Raw genomic sequence first — 22,104 nt, 5'->3', positions numbered from 1 at the left:
ACGACACATTTGGCGCTACCACACGCTGTCGGCCAGACAAAGTGAACACGTAAAAGAGTCACAATTCCATGCCACCTCCTATAGGAGTTCATCACACACTATCCCGAGAATGCATTGCCCTACATCTACAGTGTTATCACATACAATGCAGCCATATTAACAAACAGTATTGCTTTAGCATTACTGCTACAGGACTTGATACATGTAGAAATTATCTTGTGTACAATGCAACTGTATTACCTTCATGTGCTGCAATCTTTCTTGTGCAAATGTATATGAAAAGATACCTACCGTTTTATATTGGCAAAGTATATCCATGTATCAACGGATTGTTTACATAAATCAATAAAATATATTCAAACAAAAAAGTGACTGGATCCACGTTGTACACATGCTGTAGGTGGTGCTGGAATGCATACACACAAAGAGAGAGAGGGGGGTCCTAGGGGATGTTTAACGACCAAACAATGCTACTACCCCTACCATTACAGTTACACCAACAAAAAAGTAGCAGTGGGTCAAAAAGAGGGAAAGAACTACGAACTAAGTATCTGTGCGGAAGAAGATGGAATCAACTCAACTTATCAAACGGACCAATGAAATCACACCTAGGGTATTCATTCTAAGTGAACAAAAATTCCCATCAGTCATCGACCGAGAACGCACTTCATCATCTGGGATCCTTCACTCCATGAAGGTAAGATTGTATACCCACAGTGGATTGGCAGACGTATAAGCCTAATCGAACCTGTGAGTCCCTGTGATTTCAATGGTATGTAAGGGTGTAAGGCTTTTGAACAGAAATTTACTGACGTCAGTACATTTCTGTTCAAAAGGGAGCAGAAATGGGTTTATAGATTAAACTCAGATAAGAATGGGCTCAACGAGGATATCCCATGGATGTCGCTTTGAAATAGTATGAAGTAAGCCTTCACAGTGTACGCTTTGACATCCCTAGATATACCTCAATTGTCTGAGTTCAGTCCTCTGCAATATTTAATGTTGTGAACTTGAGATGCCGACCGGCTGGTCGGTATTTTGGAAAGTCCTATAAAGAAAATAATCCCAGCTTACATTTATGCACTTTTTCTTCCAACAACGTTCCACTCGTAAATAGGTGGACAAGGGGTTTATATACGAGTATCCTTATAGTTTTCCATACCATACATTTACCCATACAAATACGCTATGGATGTACGATGAACATATTTGTAAGCAGACCAGTGTGAACGTGATCTAGGTAGCCAGACACCAGGATAATATACGTACTCTGCTACTTTCTGATCACACTATTTTAGTAGCTTGAGGTTGCCGATGAGAAACTATTTAATATGTAAAATTAGCCACATGTTTGCAATATTCTGTGCACTGTTAAATGTAAGTGTTTGTACACTCGTCTCCTATTAAATACTGCATTATATGGTGCGACATTGTAGAACATAACAATGTTTGCAGAAATATTTAATAGTTTGCACATTTTAAAAAAACGTCTCTACAAAAAAACAGTGACCTGGCAACACTGTCTCAGGTAAAGCTACTGAAGCGTAATAGATACTCGCCCCCTTACTTCTGGCTTACTTTAGTGGCAGCAGGCAGGAAGTAATCTAATTAGGTATGTGACCAAGCACTGTCTGTACATTAAATTTAGCATCACACACTACCAGGTTGTTAAAACGGGACTGTAACCGCAGAGAACTACATTACCCAGGTGTCCTGCTGCGGCGCAGGCTAATGCCGCATCACGCGATCCGTTCCGGACGCACACTAGAAACGACTTTAAAATGCCTGGGACTCTACCGCGTCGGTACCTCCCCAAGACAGCCCAGAGGTTCACCTGGAGTACCGACGGGAAGGCGAGTGCGGGCATAAGCAGAGCTGTGGTAGGACGGGTTTTTGCATGCTGAGTAAACACAATCAAATAGAGGTGCGCTACGGGCTAGTGAAGCGCATACTATGAGAACAAGCTTGAATGATACGAGGCTTGAATGATTGTCGGTGTAGCAGGCGAGCAGTTTACTAGTACGGGCCTTTTGTCTAGAAGAAACAACGCATGAAGTTTCAGTATAGGAAATGCCGTTAAAACCGGGCATCCCGACTCAAAATGCACATCATTATGAGGGAGCAGTGTACGCCAATATTTACACCTATGGAGATAGTATTTCTTACAAGTGCACCTATACAGGCACGTTTTACGAGCTGCTACGTAATGGAGGAGACAGATGAATTACGTGTACGGACCACGTGTTTTTCGAAATGTTTCTGTTTGAAAACGAGTACAAGAGATATTGGGCAATGGGCAGATGAAGATCTCTACCTATGATCAGACAGATCTGTACATACGAGTACTTATGAATCTAATGACCAGAATAATAACGATTGAAACCAGTTCTCCGTACTGTTTTGTAGCCAGAGCAGTTATGTAAATTTGTTTATCTTTTTGTCCCTCCTCTAAATCCTCTCTTTTCTATGTTTGTTTATTAGAGCGTTGCTCCTATTACCTGCGCTGTAGCCAGGTGAGGTGGAGCGTTTCTCTCCTACCACAGAAGTGAGTGAGATGATACACTGGTGTATATGTGAGTGGACGTGTGCCCATCAAGTGAAGGTATACAAATCATTGATGTATGCTTCTAACGGGAGCATTGCCTCTTAAAGTGTATGAGGCCACAAACAGACTATGACTAACTGTCGTGTGTTTCCTTTCTTTGTATCTGTTAGTGTGTGGTGTCCTGGGTAATTTGACGCACTGTTTGGACCATGAAGTCAGGAGAAAGGTGATTCAATTCACAATCAGGTGATAAAATGCCTTTTTATATATTTTTATTATATAGCAGTAGCGCTAATGGTCCTGATGAAGCAGCAGGATACCTTTTGGCTCCCCTTAGTCTGCAGAAACATGTTGACCAAACATACTCATTAGTAGTCATTTGTTTATACTACTATTCTCGCACTCTTTTTATGATTTGGGAGTGAAGAGGTGCACATTAAAGTTTTTCACCCCTTCACAATCCAATTTTACTTGTTGATACACATCTTTTCACTCATTTATTTTTCCACAATTTTTGCACTGCTATTCAGTTGAAACCTTACACCCTTACATACCATTGAAATCACTGGGACTCACAGGTTAGATTAGGCTTATACATCTGCCAATCCACTGTGGGTATACAGTCTTACCTTCATGGAGTGAAGGATCCCAGATGAAGGGCGTTCTCGGTCGATGACTGATGGGAATTTTTGTTCACTTAGAATGAATACCTTAGGTGCGATTTCATTGGTGCGTTTGATAAGTTGAGTTGATTCCATCTTCTTCCACACAGATACTTAGTTCGTAGTTCTTTCCCTCTTTTTGACCCACTGCTACTTTTTTGTTGGTGTAACGGTGCTGGAATGCACCCACAATACCTGCCCTGGTGGGGATGCTAGTGCCATCAGTTGTCATAAGGTACATTGTGGCAGTGGCAGGTGTTCCCTACACATGACCCATGTGAGCAGCATACCAGATTGGTCTCCTTCCCTATGTAGTCTCTGCCTACATTGTTTGGGTGTAGATTTGTCTAGTCGGTCCCAGATGACCGCTATGCATCTACGCACTGCCCAATCTCTATTACGTGCTTTAGGATGTGTCAGAGCCCCAGCATGCAGCTAAGCCAGCGCTGTTTCTTCTCTGCTTAGCTCCACCTGCAGATCCACTCTGCTGTTTAGGACTACAAAGCCAAGTAATGAAGCACTAGATTATCCCACAGTTTGAGTACCAGATGAAAGTGGGAAATTCAAGGATATATTTATTAGGTTACATAACAAACCCTGAACGGATTTGAAATAACCTAAATCAAATGATTTCCTTAAACCATGCTAACAAAAAACAAGCAATATTCTTACCAGTGATCATCACCACGACAAACGCTTTCTGAAAGAACTGCGGTGCGACAAACATGCTTCTTCCTGGTTAGTCTTTGCTTTCCAAACTGGGCACCTGAAAAGAAATTAACACTTGTTAGCATAACTTTCTAGCCACATTCATCGCCTTTAAAATGTGACTAATAATTTAGTTTGGACGCATGATATAAAACGTGTATGTACTCCGGCCTGGTGAGCACTGTTGGTATTTGTCACCCAATAAATGGAAATGGTCTACAGGGGTCTCAAACAATCTTTTGTGACTTGGGAAAAAGAAATTTCCTCGCTTTCACAACAAGAATTTGATTCTATTAAGGACACAGAGGCGATGATTATGCTCCTCTTACTTAACTGCCAAAACCACAGCAGCCGATAAACATTTACAAGACCAGATATTACATCACTGCTCCACTGTGAGGGGCTTCTGTCAGGACACAAGAGGACTATTTTAAAAACAAAATAGACCAAAATCATACCCTGCAGAGGAGGTGGGAGTGGTCTCTAAGTTTACAGGACCATCCAATCCACGCCCGTTATCTAATAGCCGCTAATAAACTTGAAGACCCTGGGGTAAAACAGATTGTAACATTCTTGGTACAGAACTTGAAGGTAACCCCAGGGTCAACAATAGAGGATCCTTGCAGGCCTTCACAAAATACTGTTGCTTCAGTGATCACCTTTTTATGTAAAATAATCCCTTTTCTCTTCTCTTTTAAAAAGGGCACAATAATCATTCCAATTAGTCTCTCTTATATTAAGGTGCATGAATTAAAGTACTTTGGAATCTTGCCATTAGATCGCAAACCAGAGGAATACAGGTTAGGTCTCTCAGCAGTCTTCCCAGACCAGCTCTTATTTACCTGTTATAGCTTGGCAAAGGATTTTTTTTTTATCACAGAAATTCACTAAAAACCAAAAGGTAATAGGGACGTTCTAGTTAGCTTCAGATTTTAAACGCATAAAACCATAGAAATACAGCTTTTATAGTTGGAGCTATTTCAAGTAATTATAACTCATGCCCTAAGGTAACTATAACTCACGCCCTCGCCATGCAGTTTGCTCGTCAATAAATTTACTGCAAATGTTAGTGATATTATCAATGATGTCATACAAGATGTCAAGCGTGATGTAATATCTGTGGTAATTAGCAAAGCATGACGAGGCGCGAATTATACTTATGTGAAATTACTCCAACTATAAAGCTGAATTTCAATGTTCTTGTGCGTGTAAAATCTGAACCCAACAATAATGTCCCATTAACCTTTTTTTAATAGTGAATTTCTAAGATTGTTTAAAAATTCTATTTAACTATAACGTCCCTGTAACCTTTGCCTTTATATTGAATTTCTAGGTTATTTTTAACGTTAAGCAACGCACAGTGGGGGGGGGGCGAGGGAGAGGGGGGGTGTTTGGATGAACGGCCTGGCATTGTGCTGCCAGTACCCAAGCTTGCTGCTACTGCCCCCCCTTCTTTGCCATCTATTGTCCAAGTCAATGTCCCCGCTCCCTCATTACAGCTGTCGCCGATGTTCTGCCACTGCCCGTCACGCCTGCCCTGAACAGTTAGCTTGCTGCCCCATCCACCTCCTCCCTACCCTTTGTTGTGAGTCCTTGCATTAGCCCCCTCCCTCCTGTCCTGCATGGTCTAATGTTCTGCCACTACCCTCTGTCCCTGCCCACTCCTCACGCCCTCCGTTGCCCAATTCTTTGCCTCATCATTGCCCTCATGCTTCTCTTCTGTGCTTAGCTTGCTGCCCCCACCCTACACCCTGCCCTTCGATGTCTGTGCATGCCCCTGCTCCCTAATTTTGGCCCACCATGTTCCATGGACCTGCCACCGCCCCTTCGATCGACTTTGAGTGTTATGTTGAACAGGGACTGTCTCTACCACCTGCCTTGCATGGGTAGATGGCTGCCGCCTGTCCCTGCCACCTCCACCCTGTCTGTCCAAGTTCCATGCCCCATCCCCTCCCTCCTGTCCTCCATGGTCCATTTTGCTGGCACTCCCTTCAGACTTCCATGCTCTGTTGTGCTGCAACTGCTCCTGCTGCCTGGTCTGTTGTGAAGCCCTTTCCCCTGCCCTCTCTCGTCTGTGTCCAGCCCCTACCCCTACTTTCTGTCCTCCATGGTCCTTTGCGCTTGCACCTGTCCCCTCCCTATTGACACCATTGGCATTGTGCTGCCACTAGCCATCCAGGTTGCCATACATGGTAGTTTGCGCTAACAGATCCCCTCCTGCCTGCTCTGTGTTAGCTTGCTGCTGACCCGCACCTTGTCTGTTGTCTGTGCGTATGCCATTATAGTCTGACTGTAGCCCTCCATGGTGTGTTGTGCTTCCAGTGCCCATCCCGCGTGCCCTCCATGGTCAGCTTGCTGCTCCTGCCCTGCCCCCTTGCCCCCTATTTTCCATGTGCAGGCCCCTATCCCCCTCCCTCCTTCCTTGTCTGGTCCGATGTCAATCCCCTACAATCCCTCCTGCCCTTCATGGTCAGTTTTGCTAAAACTGGTTCTCCTATGTCTGGTATGGTCAGCTTGCTGCGCTTACCTCTTTCCTTTCTGCTCTCCTTTGTCCATGTGCATGGCCCTGCTCCCTCCCTATTGCTTTCTATAGTCTGTTGTGCTACACAGCCATCCCGCTTGCCGTATGGTGTAGTGTGCTGCTGCAACCAGACGTCTGCCATGTAAGTTCATATTGGAGCCCCTACCCATCTCCCTCCTGCTCCCTGTTATCAGAGGCCATGTCGCTAACCCATTTCTCCTGACCTCCGTGATCCAATATACCACACTTGCAAACATTTTGAAGTTGGTAAAAGGGTGGGGGGGAATCTTTTGGAATTGATTTTTCCCATTGAAAAAGTCCTTTTGGGCTTAAAAACCATGGGAGTCTCCTGCCTCTGTTGGCATGTATGGTTGTTCTGCCACTGCCTCGCCTGTATGCATGGTTGGTTGGTTTTCCCTGCCCCCTTTTTCCCTGCCCTTCATGGTCCGTTTTGCTGCCACTACCCCTCCCTATCCAGCCGACCAGCATGGTCAACTTGTTGTAGACAATACTGCAAACGGCTTACCACAGGTTCAGCACATCAACCCCTGTTGTATTAAATGTATTGTCCTGTGCATCTACTTCTGGCACTCGCCGCCGTTGAGAGCCACTTGAATCCAGAAAGATACTTTGGAATAGAAGGTGCACAAGAAATGAAGTTGGGATACCCAGTTTAGTCCATCATCCTTCTTTATTTATAATTGACATAAAATCAGCCAGCCAACACGTTTCATTCCTTTTGCATAGGAACTTCATAGGGGCTTGGTCAGGCCCTTCGTGTTCTCTGGTTTCGGCAATTCGCCAGATACGAAGACTTCGTATCTGGCAAATATAGGCCATATCCAGGGAACACGGAGGACCTGGGACTTGACTGATCTTTATTTTGGGGTGAATACCCGGGCTACACTATCACCACCACCAAGGATCATTGTGAATACTCTACTAGACGGACCATCTAGTCTAGACTTCAATTCCATCGAGATGGCATTCAGATTTTCCACACTTGTGGCATGAACTCAAAATGTTAGCACTGTAGTTGCTCATAAGAACACCGCAATAAACCAGCTGATCACCAGGAAGATAACTGGCAGTCTGTCGCTCGTGTTGAAAATGCATTTTTTCAGTCTGCATGTTTTAATGAAATAGAAAAGGAGGTTACTCACTTAAAATGTGTCCTAATTAAAGTTGAGCAAGGTTTGGGGAGCCTGGAAATGGTACAGAGGTGATGTCTGTTCCCCGCCCAGTCAACAAGTTGATGATGAGACTGTTACCCTTTAAACAAAGTGATGTGATAACTAATGTATAAGAAATTGCCAGGAAAGTGCTGAAGTCACCTGCCTGTAACTAATGATGTGTTTTAGTCGAATTGTTTAATAAAAAGAAATATATGTATATTTTTTTTAAATGTGTCCTAATTGTTCTTTCTACAGCACCAACCATAATTTCTATGACAAAATGAACCCCCTCATTTTGTTCCTTACTAAATTAAATTTATTAAGTTTTAACAGTTTGATTCAATCAAAATGGCTTCAGGTGTGCCACTTTTGTCATACACAAGACACTTCGCGCTATAGTTGTTCTTTAGAACACTCTGTAAGGCTGCAGTATAAACACAAGGGAATCAACGGACAGATTGCTCCTGTTGGAAGTCCAGGAATTACTGCGAATGGCAAACTTTATTCTCATATGGCTGAGAAAGTGCGTGAATTTAAAGAAAATATGCTCTAATTTTAGCTTCTGGGGCACATGGGAAAATCATGGGAAAACAATTCTCTCAAACATGATTCATGAAATCCCAGCAGAAGGCTTTTACACAGGGTAAAATCACCTTAGAAAACACAATTCCTAAAATGTGTATAGTACCATCAACACGATTCATAGTATAACTAAAATCTAGTATCACCCTTTATACGTTCTTATTGTGATCCTCAGAGACCTCTAGGTGCTGCCTCAGCATGTTGTCCATGTTGGGGCCGGACTATAGGGGAGGGGTCCAGTGGAATCCATATATAACCAGTCAACTGGAATTTCCTCCAACAAGAGGCACCTGAGAAATCGAGCATTTGAATATATAAATTTTTGTGTTGGTCAGATACCAGGGGTTTTAAAGACAACGCCAAGTGCCAGCCTTGCAATCCAGCAGAAGTCCACATTGAGGACGACCTGAATATGCCTCCATCTCTTGCACTCTCGTTTTTCCAGATACGTCCTCTTTAAATGCGCTCTCAAGTGACCCAAAGGTTAATGCTGTATAAATCCACTAATTCCATGAACATACATATTGATGTGGTAGCACATTAACACACTGACTTGTCGCTCGTTTAGATGGTCTGACACAAGTGGTCTCAAAATGCACTCAACCCATTTTGATTTTCAAGACCGTAAAACATTCTACTAGTCTTAAAATATCAGTTTTGTGTTGTTAAAATTCAAACTGGTCCCAAAAATTCATTGTCCGAGACCACCTTTGTACTTTTGTAAAACCTGCTTAAATCCTTTGCCTAATTTCCCAGCAAGTCAATGTAGAGGGGATTAGCTAAACATGTATACCAAAGTACCGGTAACTACTGCAATACAAGTTATGTCTGTCTAGAACCTCGTAAAATAAATGATAATGTACTGGTTTATAAAAATTAATAAAATACTTTGAAAAAATTTTTTTTAAAAAGCTTCCCCCCCCCCTCCTTTCTTTTCCACCCAAAACCGCCAATGGCTGCACTCTGAGACGGACCTTGTCTATAGATGCACTCGCTCTATGGGTGCTCCAGCAGGTGCATTAACCCACCAAGCAGTATAATTTCTTCTGTTTGTTGTAAAGAAGTAGGTTGTTGGTTATGTGAACTTTTTAAAACAGACAGAGTCAACAGAATTTTTTTGTAGACAATAATTTGAACACAGGACTATAGCAGACAAGACAAGGCAGTCACCTCTTGTAGTTCTCTTTCTTTATTCTATTTCTTTTCAATAAGCGCGGGCAGCGCGTTTCGCCTAAACAGAAGCTTCCTCAGGGCACAATCATACGAAAAAGGGATCTATTCCTTGTCTGAACCACATCTCCGCAATCTATGGCCGCAGCCTCCTCAGCGAGTTGCTGTTTTACTGTCCAAACGTCAAACTCAAATGGACTTCAGTCCTGATGCAGGGTAAGTACGATACCAAGAAATCATAGAACGGAGAGTATCCTGGTTAATGCAGTGTTAAACAGTAAGAGTTTTACATATCACAGTGTGTGCCATGAGGAAGGCTTACGTTCAACAACATATTCAGACAATAGATCAACTGTTGCTCATATTGTCACGAGGCCATAAGAAAGTTATGTATACTTTCTAAAGCTTTTAATGCAAAGTCTGGTTAAAAAAAGTTGAAAAACTTGAGCACAATATCCTCCATCTGTCAAAAAAAATAAAAAAATAAAAATAAAAAAGTTTTTAAAAAGAGTACACGATAGCAAAAAGGAATATAACAGCGATGGGGGTCCGAGAGGTTACCGACCATTGAAGAATGGACAGAAAATATGGATTGGCGTATGTTCCGCGAAAAAACTGTTTATATGGCAAGGGGCCGTCCTCGTAAGTGGGCACCTGTGTGGGGGCTGTGGATCCATTACAGGGGAGACATGTGTGTGCCGCCTGTTGATGCGTCCATTGATATACCTACCTCTCCGTGAACGTTTATAACTGTGTACCTTGTTTCCCACTTCCCCCATCCCTCTCCTGCTAGGTGATGTGCAATATGGGAGAGTGTCTCCTCCATGTCATGTCATTATTTTTGATGCCTTGTGTTAATAAAAATATATATATATATATATATATATATATATATATATATATATATATATATATATATATATATATATTTTTTTTTTTTTTTTTTATTTTAATAAAGAGTATGTGCACACTGAATGTAAAAGGTGAGACCTCCACCCAGTAGCTTAGTCAGTGTGTCTAGGGCCCTAGTGAAAGAAAGAATATCACCCCCAGCACTCCCAGAGTGCTGTTCGACTGACAAAATGTAATATGGCTCAGTAGGCTGCCTAGGGTTCTGGGTCCAGATGAAACTGCACCTGCTGCACCAACAGAGGAGCGTAAACATGCACAGTGTAGAGCCATTTCACTTGAACATCAATTCCTTTTGCAATTCGTTTGTTATTTTTTGCCCCGTGTTTGGCATGGTTCCACCACCACCACCCACTGGACAATAAAACCTATTGTCGAGTGAATGTCTGTGCTCTCACCCCTGCATTGGCAAACCCAATAGGCTTCACCTATGCCATGGTCTTATGGGTTTGTCAATCAATTTTGTTACATGTTGCACAGCAGAACAAGCTGTTGTGTAACATGGTTTAAAGTAAAAAAACAAAACAAAAAAAACATTTTGATCTATGGCATGGCAGACTTACATAAAGATGGCTTTTTATTTAAGCCTTTTTTTTACAGCAGCTTGTGCTGCTTCGCTATATGGTGAAACAAAAAAAATACAAAAAAAACGTTGACAAACCAATTCATCTTGCAATGGATTTGCCAATGTTTGTTTCTTACAGAGCCCTTGTTCCCCCAGTCTGTTCCAGTTCTTCTATCAAGATTAATATGGGCTCAGTCGCTAGACATTCTTCCCATAATATCACAACTACTTTGTAGGGCTGTGACAGTGTTGTTATATACCTTCAATCCTCCCAACTGACTTTTCGATTTTAAATGTACAATTGGGATTTGGTTTCTAAGGGAATCTCCTCCGCCCCTCATCTGGCTCCGTCAAACAAATAAAAGAGTGATAGACCCACACAGATTATGCCCTGTTAATAAGCAAACTATTTGCCTGCTCACTTAAACAAGCTTTTGCAATGCAATAGGTCTCGCATTAGAAAAGTTTGAGCTATTGGTATTGTAAATGACACATTTTTCATTTATGTATTGGTTTTGATAATTACGAAATTAATAGCTTTGTCATTTACAATAAAAATAGTTATAACTTTCGCAAATGTGACCCCTATAGCATTTGTAATGCGATATGTGTTGTATTTACATGACTTAGATGTATTGATATTACAAATAATGGCTTTTATTTTTTAATAATGAATACTTAAATTAAAGTTATTGTAATTGATAATGGCAATAGCTTAAACTTTGTAAATAACTTTTGTGAAGATTATGTTCAGTGTATTTTATTGTGACGAAAATCCAAGAACAGAAGTGAAATATTAACATCTTTTTGTGACATTTGTAATAAAGCTTGAAACATTGAGAGAACATATTTGAACCAGTTGTTGTTGAATAGTTGCAGAGTGATGCTGTGGTGGCGACGAGCGATTGATGCTGTGGTGGCGACGACCGATTGATGCTGTGGTGGCGACGAGCGATTGATGCTGTGGTGGCGACGACCGATTGATGCTGTGGTGGCGACGAGCGATTGATGCTGTGGTGGCCACAGACAGAGCGAGGGCCACAGACAGAGCGAGGGCCACAGACAGAGCGAGGGCCACAGACAGAGCGAGGGCCACAGACAGAGCGAGGGCCACAGACAGAGCGAGGGCCACAGACAGAGCGAGGGCCACAGACAGAGCGAGGGCCACAGACAGAGCGAGGGCAATAGATAGAATTATGTGGCACTGAGTGTTATTGTGTGGAGTGTGTGTTGCATTCAGTAGAGTGTAATTATGTGGCTTGTAATAATGTGGCATTGAGTGGTATTTGGGGTGGTGGAGGACGTAGTGGTGGTGGTGGAGGACGTGGTGGACGTAGTGGTGGTGGTGGACGTAGGGGTGGTGGTGGAGGACGTAGTGGTGGTGGTGGACGTAGGGGTGGTGGTGGAGGACGTAGTGGTGGTGGAGGACGTAGTGGTGGTGGAGGACGTAGTGGTGGTGGAGGACGTAGTGGTGGTGGAGGACGTGGTGGCGGTGGACGTGGTGGCGGTGGACGTGGTGGCGGTGGACGTGGTGGCGGTGGACGTGGTGGCGGTGGACGTGGTGGCGGTGGACGTGGTGGCGGTGGACGTGGTGGCGGTGGACGTGGTGGCGGTGGACGTGGTGGCGGTGGACGTGGTGGCGGTGGACGTGGTGGCGGTGGACGTGGTGGCGGTGGACGTGGTGGCGGTGAACGCGGTGAACGTGGTGGCGGTGAACGTGGTGGCGGTGGACGTGGTGGCGGTGGACGTGGTGGCGGTGGACGTGGTGGCGGTGGACGTAGTGGCGGTGGACAAGGTGGCGGTGGACAAGGTGGCGGTGGACAAGGTGGTGGTGGACAAGGTGGTGGTGGTGGACGTGGTGGTGGACAAGGTGGTGGACAAGGTGGTGGTGGTGGACAAGGTGGTGGTGGTGGACAAGGTGGTGGTGGTGGACAAGGTGGTGGTGGTGGACGTAGTGGTGGTGGTGGACGTAGTGGTGGACGTAGTGGTGGTGGTGGACGTAGTGGTGGTGGTGGACGTAGTGGTGGTGGACGTAGTGGTGGTGGACGTAGTGGTGGTGGACATAGTGGTGGTGGACATAGTGGTGGTGGACATAGTGGTGGTGGACATAGTGGTGGTGGACGTAGTGGTGGTGGTGGACGTAGTGGTGGTGGTGGACGTAGTGGTGGTGGTGGACGTAGTGGTGGTGGTGGACGTAGTGGTGGTGGTGGACGTAGTGGTGGTGGTGGACGTAGTAGTGGTGGTGGACGTAGTAGTGGTGGTGGACGTAGTAGTGGTGGTGGACGTAGTAGTGGTGGTGGTGGTGGACGTAGTAGTGGTGGTGGTGGACGTAGTAGTGGTGGTGGTGGACGTAGTAGTGGTGGTGGTGGACGTAGTGGTGGTGGTGGTGGACGTAGTGGTGGTGGTGGTGGTGGACGTAGTGGTGGTGGTGGTGGTGGACGTAGTGGTGGTGGTGGTGGTGGACGTAGTGGTGGTGGTGGTGGTGGACGTAGTGGTGGTGGTGGACGTAGTGGTGGTGGTGGTGGACGTAGTGGTGGTGGTGGACGTAGTGGTGGTGGACGTAGTGGTGGACGTGGACGTAGTGGTGGACGTGGACGTAGTGGTGGACGTGGACGTAGTGGTGGACGTGGACGTAGTGGTGGACGTGGACGTAGTGGTGGACGTGGACGTAGTGGTGGACGTGGACGTAGTGGTGGACGTGGACGTAGTGGTGGACGTGGACGTGGTGGTGGACGTAGTGGTGGACGTAGTGGTGGACGTAGTGGTGGACGTAGTGGTGGACATGGACGTAGTGGTGGTGGTGGACGTGGTGGTGGTGGTGGTGGTGGTGGACGTGGTGGTGGTGGTGGACGTGGTGGTGGTGGTGGACGTGGTGGTGGTGGTGGACGTGGTGGTGGTGGTGGACGTGGTGGTGGACGTGGTGGTGGACGTGGTGGTGGACGTGGTGGTGGACGTGGTGGTGGACGTGGTGGTGGACGTGGTGGTGGACGTGGTGGTGGTGGACATGGACGTGGTGGTGGTGGTGGACATGGACGTAGTGGTGGTGGTGGACATGGACGTAGTGGTGGTGGTGGACAAGGTGGTGGTGAACGTGGTGGTGGTGAACGTGGTTGTGGACAAGGTGGTGGACAAGGTGGTGGTGGTGGTGGTGGTGGACAAGGTGGTGGTGGACAAGGTGGACAAGGTGGTGGTGGACAAGGTGGTGGTGGACAAGGTGGTGGTGGTGGTGGTAATCCTGAAGGAGTCTGCCAGCAGGCTGTGCAAAATTCAGCAGCGCCTCTAGGCGTTTGTTGCAATGCACGGACTTCACACAGAATTTGGCATCACGGTATAGTACACAATAAAACATTTCTTAGCACATAATTAAATAAGAAGCTCAAAAGAGCTCTTTCGGCATCTCTGGCAAGTGTGAATGAACAGCACCATAAACCTCTATGAAACGAGACCAGAATGGGTAGGAATGCGTATATTGTAGTTTCTGTAAGACTTTCCGAAAGTGACCCTAATCAGGACATAACTAAACCTTTCATGTCTATTTTACAACATCTAGATAGCAAAAGACTGGGATCCAATTATGAAAGCGGAGGGGACACCAAAGTAGCAGGAAGCAACAATATAATATATGGGCGCATTACCTCGGCTGTTTAATCGGGTGTGACCTTCAGCGAACAAAGCCAGAAATGGCGGGGGATTCCTTTGAAGTCTGATGCCGGCTGCAAGCAAACCAGCATGAGTGAGGAGAGAGGGAAATGATGTGCACGCGCCCGCACACATGCACTGTAGGCAATCCGCCTTTGGGTGCATTTTTTGAGAGCCCTTACTTAAGTCTCGCTGAGAACGCATGCGCGTTCACTCAGCGAGACCTAAAAAGTGTTTCCACCATCCCTCTCTCCTGGTCTGCATAAAATGTGAAAATGGTGTCCCATGCAATATGTTTAGGAGGAGGTTGTAGCATGCACCAGCTCTGGTAAGCATGCCAACTCCCTTATTCACTACCGTCCCTGCCGTGGGACCCGGCACGGTTAGGAGACATTGTCAACCTAGTGATGGCAAGAATTATTGGTCTCGAAACGTTGATTTAACACCCGGGACAATATGTGTATGTCTCCATCAACAGCGAGGGCCCATATGAAAGAACTGGGATGTCACGTGTAACATGCAGCAATTGGTGACGTTATTAAAGAACTCTAGACCCAGCAGACAGCAGGGGTCACTTTTTTTTTTTTTTAAATCAACACCAATTTACGGATTCGTTTTGGCATCTTCAGGTAGACAATCACCCTCAGAGGGAGTTAAATCAATTTAGCTCCAAATATGAGACTAGAAGGGTATGATTCCTTTTTGTATCGTTCAAGTTAAGAGATAAGATTTTGCATGATACTGAGGAAAATGACCTTTAGGAGTCCTCTATATCCTAAGCAGAGTTTATCTGCTTCAGCAACAGTGGGCTATGGACAGTAAGTCGGAATAAATATTGTTGAAAATGTGTGTTGGGAGGCATGGGGTGGGTGGTCAGAGTGAGCCACGGTTTAAGTTTTATTAAAACAAAAAACAACAAGAAAACACCTAAAGTGTGTAGTATCAGTTTCAAAACAGATTGATCAGGGAAAATCGTGTGTTTTATTCTTATAGAAAAAAGTACTCTTTTGGGTTGAGATGCTGTTTTCTGCAAAGCGCTGATAAACCCTTGACTCCTTATGTTACCTAAACAGAATCTAAACCTTGTTTTGCGATAGCCAGTAACTTTAACATTCTGAGAATGAATCAACCTGGGAATCTTGCTAGAGCCTGAAAAAACAGATCAGCAGCATAAGAGACACACTGATAAAATAAAGGACAGATACCAGGCGTTTCAACGAAAACACTTATATAGTGGTACATTACAACACAATTAGAATAACATTTGCATCTCATTGTAATGAACCTCTATAGAAGTAACATTCAAAATGCATTTTATTGTAAAAATATTATATAATTATATATTGTTAAAATACACATATATATATACATACATACACACACACACACACACACACACATACATACATATATACAAACATATATATATAAATATATATATACACACACACACACACAGACAGACAATACCTGTTCAGGCTTATGAAGGGGTGTGTTATAAATTATATAGCACCAACAATGCTGACAACATTCTGTGTACACATTCTGTTGCTGTGTTCAGTGAGTAAGTAGTGTATTTCATGAATGTTTAAAAGAAACACTCCCATCTACTGGATTATTATCGTATTTGTGCTGTGTGCAAAAACCAGGAACAATATGAAAGACATTTAACATCCAGTTACCATGAACAGACAGACATATACCCAAACACACAACACCTAAAGATGTTACATAAAATAACCAATTTAAGAGGTCTTTGAAGACTTTAGGGTGGCATAAACCTTCTCACTAGTGGTAGAGGAAAAAGTGTTTGTGCACCTATACTTAAGTTCGAGTGAATATCAGTATCCACTAGGGTTAAGCTGGCCTACTGGCCATCATGCAGTGCCCGAGGGTTGTTTTAATAGGATTGTCTGTGGGACGGTTTTTTGGAGGTCTGTGAGCCTGTTTTATGGTCTGGTGGGCAGGTTTATACGGTTGACTTTACTGATATTACCACTAACATTGCTTGTAACAAAAATAAATGCACCCAACCTTACAAAATACCTAGTGTCTTCAAAGGCTCAAAACGGCCCTATTTGCTGATGTGGGCCACTTTTTTAGCTATCCTAGTGCACTTAGAGGGGCCACTTTAATTTGGTGCCCTGGCCTATTTTCTGTCCCAGTCCGGCCCTGGTTTCCATATAATGTGAATGAGAGTGCAGTAGTCACCCTCATCTGCGGTTACTGGTTCAGTTTGGACCCACCTTTCTGCAAGCAGAGCCTGTTGCTCTGATAGGAAATGTGTTTCAAGGAAAACCTGACTCGCCAATGGTAAAAATACATGGCGGACCACAAAAAGTTGAAGAGCCCAAATATTCTGCTGCTCCTATGATATCCCATCTGAGTCCCAGACTAATTAATTAATTAATTAATTAAGGGTTTCTAAAGCGCTAGAATCGACTCCCGAAGGAGTATCTCTGCGCTGTAGACCGCTGGGGAACCAGTCCTGGCTTTCCCTGTGAGATGGTCCCTACTGGGTATCTCCAAAGTGAAACCAGGCATCCCCGGCGTATGTAGGGGGCCGTTGTGGAGATGAGGCAAGCTAATGCCCAGAGTTGCCGAGTGTGATCCCTGGTTAGAGTAGGCACCGAGGCGAGAATTATCTAGTCCGCTGACCCTGGTCCTTGACCCTGCCGCGTCGGGAATAGAACCCTGGTCCCGGGCCGTCCTCTGCTTCCAGGTCTGCCGCCTCTAACCAGTGAGCCACACCACTCCACCTCTGGATTCTGCCATTCAGTGACCTTCCGATGATGTGGCAAAGAGACGTTGAGCAGGTAGATACATTTTCTGAAGCACCTGAAAGGTTATAGATTATCTAGGCAGGTAAGTTCATTTTCTGCAGGTACGGCTCACCTTCTACAGCAGAGGAGTCGTTTCGTGACAATGTGTCACTGTGTGACATCAGTAGACAAAAAATATTAAAGCCATTTGCTTCCAGCGCGTCCCAAGAAAGGACATTTGCAAGGTATGTCATTCTGGGGTGGTTGATGAGGGGAAAAACAGACAGTGGGGGAAAGGAAAGCTTTTCCTTTCCGACAGTGCCCCTTTTGAATGGATACCTGCTCCTCAATCGTGGAGCAGAAATCCATTCACTGTACCACCAGGGATTTCCCCTTGTGTGTGTCGGGAGCAACCCTTTAGGCAAAGGTTGCTCCCTGAGGGCACTTCTTTACATTCGTTTTGGCCAATCTGCCCAGATCCTTAGAAAGGGGGGTCGCAACCCACTAGGCCACAGGGATTTAATTTTGGTATATTTTTTGGGAGCGACCTCTTAGGCATGGGTCGCTGCCCTGGGGGCAACATGTTTTTCCGTGCTTCGCTTGCTGTGTTTGGTCAGAGTAGGTGCTGGTAAGTCTACCCGTCTCTGGCAAGTGGGTGGCATTTACAGTGTATAGGTATTTGTGCGCTTTAATTTATTGACTTTACCTAGCAATTGCTATATGCCAGTAGTTTTACTTTTTGTTTGATCAAGACACATGTTACTAATTTTACACAGTGTTGGGTATGGTTTACTTGTTTGTTAAGTTACTTGTTTTACTAAGAATTATGGCTAGCCGCAGGATGACCACTCAGCAGGTTGATGATATGCCGGAGTCTTCCTCTGACCATGATTATGAGACTGACTCCGCATTTGAGGCAGAGGAGGAAGGTCAGGATTCTGGCAGAAATGTTTCTGTCCAAGAGGAATCATTCGATGATGAAGCCACACACTATGCAGATAAAATGCCGCTTTTAGAGGAAGACACTGATGTGCCAATAGTGCAGCAAGAGGCTTCTGGATTTCAGCCAAGGGCTGAAAGGCTTCCTATTGGAATTTCTGTACTCTTGGTTGCCCCAAACATGGTGCAGCCAGTGTTGCTTGCCTTTAGTGGTGATGCAGGGTGTAGAGCGAATACTACAAACTTTTTACCTATAATTGTTTTTCAGTTTTTTTATGGACAATATATTTTTGAAAGATTGTTCAGCAGACTAAGTCGTATGCTGAACAGTATTTGAGGGACAACAGTGCCAGACTTAAGCCCCACTCTAAAACGACCCGGTGGACTTCCACAAATCTGTAAGAGTTGAAGACTTCTTTGGATTTAACTTTTTTGTTGGGCCTCATAAGGAAGCGGTCGCTGTCTTCATATTGGTCTACTAGTCCCGTGATGGCAACAACAATATTTCCTGCAACCTTGAGTCATAATTTGTATTTGTTTCTTAGGAAGCTGCATTCTGTTAATAATGCTTTAGGGTTGCCACAAGAACACCGACTGACAGTGGATGAGTCTTTGGTCCTCTTCAAGGGCCGATTGGATTTTAGGCAGTACATTCCAAGCAAAAGGGCACGTGTATGGAATTAAGATGTATATGCTGTCTTAGAGAAGTACTGGACAGTGGCGGCTGGCATCTACCGGGAAGGGAGGGCCGGGAGAGTGTACATGTACATAATAAATATATTTTTTAATTTACCTGAACGAGACGTCCTCCGCTCCGGTCCTCTACTCGCCACCGGAACTGGAAGCAGCAACTTCCTTGACCAATCAGGGCGCTACTCTCATGCAGCATGACAGCAGCGCCTTGATTGGAGGAAGCAGCCTCACTCAGCGCTCCTGAGGTTTTAGTTTGCTCTAACCCAGCTGTCTTAGACAGCTGGGTTGGAGCAGTTTAAAGTGTGCATGTGTAGCTGGCAGTCTCGAGACGGATGGCCAAAAGAACAGCCCATCCTCCTCCCTGCTGGGTGACATGCTGCTGTCATTCAGCCGCGGCCCCGTCCTGACTCTGTTCGGGACGGGGAAGAAAACTAAAATGGAAATAAATTACCACTTTATTTTTCTGGTGTGGGGGGTGGGGGGGTGGTGGAATTCTAAGTGGGGTGATGCTCCTCCGCTTCAATGGAGGAGCCGTCCCTGGTCCTAGATAGGTCTATAATTTCAGGGTGTACACTGGAAGGGATTTCAGTATTGACTTCCTGGTTGTCTGTCTAGTTTCGGAGTTAATGAGAAAATTGTGTGGTAACTTGTATAGATCAAATAGGAGGGTAACACAGTACAGCGCCGAGATGCCTGCGGGCAGTTGTTCGCGCTTAATAAATGCCAAAAATAAATAAATAAATAAATAACTTGATAGAGAACTTTTTAACAAAGGTCACCATGTATACATAGATAACTTTTACACTGGTGTGCAATAGTTCAGGGAATAATTCAAAGTGGACACTGCTACTTGTGGCACAATCCACTCTAACCGTAAAAGTTACCCAAAAAAACGTCTTTGTGAAAAAAAACTCGAGAAGGGACAATGAAGTGCCCTGCATGGCAATGAACTTATAGCTGCGAAACTTCCTGACATGAGATGTGTCTACATGCGGACAACCATCTCTGATGAAAGTAATGAACCTGTAACTGTTTGGGGTCAGGTTGCTGTAGTGCGCAAACTTGTGTGCATTTTAGACTACAGTAAGAACATGGGTAGTGTAGACAAGAGTAGATCAGAGGTAGGAACCCTACACTGATGTTCGTAAGGTGTACATTTGGCATAAGAAGTTGGCTATCCATTTATTCTATTTAGCAACCTTCAATGCATTGCTTCTCCAGAGTCAAAGATGACATTTGTTTAGTTTCAGCAGTCTCTGCTAGGCAGACTTGTTGTAGTGGAACAGGCAAAAGTTCCTAGAGAAGAAGTGTTGGAGTATGTGGTTAGACTGAAAAAACTTCACTTTCCTGATCACATTCCTCCCACGGTCAAAAAAAATGTTTCCGCTAAGAAATGTAGAGCCCTAAGGTTTCCGGAAGGTGAGTTGTATGTACCGTCCCAGATTGTCCTAAGCCTGGACTGTGTGCTCCCACGTGTTAAATTGTAACAAAACGCAACAGTGCTTTTGGGCTGCAACCAAGAGAGTAAAAGTAAACTGACTGGTCTGTATCGTTTTATATTTTTAGATTTCACGGTTGGCATTAGTGTGATGTATTTAGTTAGAGCGGTTGGGTTTGTAGTTATAGTTTATCTACGGCCAATTGGTTTGTGTTTGTTTTTTTGTATAATAAAATGTGATAATGGTGTGCGTGGACTGGCGCTTAGCTGGAACTGTGCGTGGACTGGTGGTATGCTTGGACTGGCACTTGGTTGGTGGTGTGCTTTGACTGGCACTTGGTTGGCGGTGTACTTGGACTGGCGTGAAAATGAACTGGCGCCCGCTTGGTGGTGTGCGTGGACTGGTGCTCGGCTGGTGGTGTGCGAGTAGAGACATGCTGCTGCTCACTACACACATTGATAGCCAAACACCACTGTATACACTCAGTACCTCACTTGTGTACGTGGGCCAAATGCTTGTGACAGGGAAGAGCCAAAAATGTTTAGAGATTGAGGGAATATCACAGCAAGTTGATAAGAACAATTTATTTTTAGAAGTTTTTAGGCTTATTGCTTTGGGCTCCAACAAAGGTGAGGTATCATTTAACACAGGAAACAGAGGGGCACGTTGGGTGGTAGGAAATGTGTGCTGATGCGGTGATCCCACACAAGTGTGAGGGAAATGTGATTTTTTTTATAGCTATATATGAGGTTTGCGGGGGATTCTGAGTAAGAAAGCGTTTGGTATGGGTACCCACAAATTCAGAGATGTGCAAATAACTGCTGCTAAACTCCATATCGTGTTCCCATTTCAGAAAAACAGGTTTCCTGGATACCTATTTTTCACTCTTTATATTTTGCCAAATTAATTACTGCATACCCAGTACACAACGAAAAACCATTGCTAGGCGCAGCTCAGTTATTGGCGCTGGGTTTCTCGGGTTCTTAGTGAACCTACAAGCCCTATACATCCCTTCAACCAGAAGGGGCCAGCTGCCGTAGCGGTATATTGCTTTAAAAAATCTGCCATAGTTAGAAGTTACAGGTTAAAATGTAGGCACAAATGGCCGGTTTCAATTCAATTTTTTATTTTTTATTTAAACTGTTACTTTCTATAGGAAAACCTTGAGGTATCTACACAAATGACCTCATGCTTAATTCAGTATTTTGTCTACTGTTCAGAAATGTATAGCTTTCCGGGATCCAGTTTCACACCCATTTAAACCACCAACTGTCAGGAGGTTGAATGCACCAACAAAATAGGCTAGGTCCCAGTAAAATGCTAAATCTGTAGAAAGTTTTGGTTTTCTGACAAGTCTGCCGGTTCCTGAAAGTTGGGATGATGGATATTGCAGCACAGCAAAGCCTTTGATGATACCGTTTGCAGGTGACGCTTTCTTCTGCCGCACTTTTTTTCCCCAAACCCCCCCACCCCCACCTAAAAACAAGGCGGTACTAAGGCAGGACTAACCAACCCATTTGTAAATCAGAGGCCAGCATTTCAAAGGACTATGACACAAGCCAATTACAAGTATGATTGGAGAGCGGCCGGGGCTTCAAGTGCATACTCCAATACCAAGCATGCCTTGCAGGGCAGAGCATGTGCTGCCCAGGCTCGGCCTAAAAAAGTAGACTTTGTCTTTTAATTATTTTGATGGATTTTGGAGATAAAGTGGCCAGGATGGCATTGTTTGACACTCAAAACACATTAGGGCTACTGTACAGAGTATGCCAGTGAAGTGCTACTTTTGTTTTCT

At 44.6% G+C, this 22,104-nt stretch overlaps 1 protein-coding gene across 1 annotated transcript in view; it reads right to left on the bottom strand.

Moving 5' to 3' along the window:
• The window catches only part of AFF4 (ALF transcription elongation factor 4), a 907,016-nt gene that overhangs the window by 832,823 nt on the left and 52,089 nt on the right, over window positions 1–22,104 (bottom strand). Inside the window, exon 2 of the mRNA XM_078653083.1 lies at window positions 3,880–3,973. The gene's annotated coding sequence lies outside the window, so the exon portion shown is untranslated. The remainder of the gene's footprint in view (window positions 1–3,879; window positions 3,974–22,104) is intronic.

Source organism: Lissotriton helveticus, chromosome 7 (assembly GCF_964261635.1).
Source record: "Lissotriton helveticus chromosome 7, aLisHel1.1, whole genome shotgun sequence".
NCBI lineage: Eukaryota > Metazoa > Chordata > Amphibia > Caudata > Salamandridae > Lissotriton > Lissotriton helveticus.
This window is presented reverse-complemented; position numbering and strand designations above follow the sequence as displayed.